Genomic DNA, 1985 nt, shown 5'->3' with positions numbered 1-1985 from the left:
TGCGCCATGTTTCTATACCGGAAGTCACTAGCGGCTAACTATCAGACGCCGGAGAATTATCATCGCGTACCGCGCATGTGCCGCCCCTCCTCCTGTCCTACCACGCCTCCTCTCCTGTTGATCCGCCCGCCTGCTGCTGGGCGCGTTCCCGAGGGTCGCGCACCCGCCCGGGACTCCCGCCAATAATCAACGCTGCGCTCTAACGACACGTTGATTAACCCTTACACCCCCAGCCGTATAATACAGCTAGCTGTATACCCGCGGGGGGAGCTGTATACATATGGGGGGCACACGAGGGCCCATATTGCCCCCAGCTTCAGAAGCTGTGGTGGGCTGCGCATGCGCTATTCTTCAGCGCTTGCGCTTTTTCTTACATTGATTTCAATGATATAAAGTCGGCCATTCACTGAGCGCTGATTGCAGCGATTACACAGCCGCGCCCGTGTGAGAGGCTGGGGGGGTTAGGGTTAGAGAGCCGTAACATTTTTATTTTTCTGTCAATCTTGCCTTATGAGGGCTTGTTTTTTGCGGGACGAGTTGTACTTTTAAATGAAACCATGCGTTTTACCATATCGTGTACTGGAAAACAGCAAAAAAATTCCAAGTGCAGAAAAACTGCAAAAAAAAAGTGTGATCACACAATAGTTTTTGGGATGCTTTATTCACCATGTTCACTATATGGTAACACTGAAGTGTCAATGTGATGCCTGAGGTCGGTGCGAGTGTGTAGACACCAAACATGTTTAGGTTTACTTGTATCTAAGGGGTAAAAGAAAATTCACAAGCTTGTCCAATAAAAGTGGCGCACGTTTTGCGCCATTTTCCAAAACCCATAGCGTTCTCATGTTTTGGGATCTGAGGCTCAGTGATGGCTTATTTTTTGCGTCTCGAGCTGCCGTTTCCAATGGGACCATTTTTGTGCAGATGCTATGTTTTGATCGCCTGTTATTGCATTTTGCGTAAAACTTGTGGCGACCAAAAAATGTAATTTTGGCGTTATGGATTTTTTTTGCCACTATGCAGTTTACCGATCAGATTAATTGATTTTATATTTTGATAGATCGGGCATTTCTGAACGCGGCGATACCAAATATGTGTATATTTATTTATTTTTTAACCCTTTAATTTTCAATAGGGTGAAAGGGGGGTGATTTGAACTTTTAGGTTTTTTTTTATTTTACTTGTCCCCCTAGGGGGCTATAGCGATCAGCAATCCAATCGCTCTGCACTATCTGCTGATCACAGCTGTAAACAGCAGATACGGTCACTTCCTGATTCATTTGGCTCCGGGCCGGGTGAAAACAAAAGTGAAACATCATAGCTGCAGGCGTCATCACATGACCCTGTGCTACCATGGCAACCACCGAAAGTCACGTGAACACGTACGTGACTTCCGGTGGGGGCAGAGGTAAGTAAAAATCATGGCCGCACGTATATAGATCTCGCTGCCAGACTTTGGCAGCGAGATTTAAGGGGTTAAATGTTGCGAGTGGAAGCGATTCCACTCGCAACATGCAGGCACACATGTCAGCTGTTGAAAACAGCCGATATGTGCGCCGATCGCCGCATCCTGCCTGCGGCAGGGGGCGTGGCTTAACGTGACACGCTCCATGACGGATAGATCCGTCCAAGGTCGTGAAGGGGTTAACAGTGCTAATCGTGACCGCTTTAACAACAAAATGTGTGCGTTTTTATAGTGTGTTCTTTAGCCGAAACACGTGATATAGCTCCGTCTGTGTGTAATGACTATAAATAATATATAATACACATGACATAGATCCCTCTGTGTGTAATGACTCTATATAATATATAAAGCTGAACGTGTGTATGTGTGTGTCCGGGATTGGCATCTGCACCGTCGCAGCTACAGCCACAATATTTTGCACACTCACACTTCTGGACCCTGAGAACGTCATAGGCTATGTTGTGAGGCGAAATTTTAACCCCGCTCGTTCCAGTTTACCTATCAATTTTGCTCCTATCTA

Source organism: Anomaloglossus baeobatrachus, chromosome 7 (assembly GCF_048569485.1).
Source record: "Anomaloglossus baeobatrachus isolate aAnoBae1 chromosome 7, aAnoBae1.hap1, whole genome shotgun sequence".
Classification (NCBI taxonomy): domain Eukaryota; kingdom Metazoa; phylum Chordata; class Amphibia; order Anura; family Aromobatidae; genus Anomaloglossus; species Anomaloglossus baeobatrachus.
The sequence above is the reverse complement of the archived record's forward strand: the minus strand, read 5'-3'. Positions refer to the sequence as shown.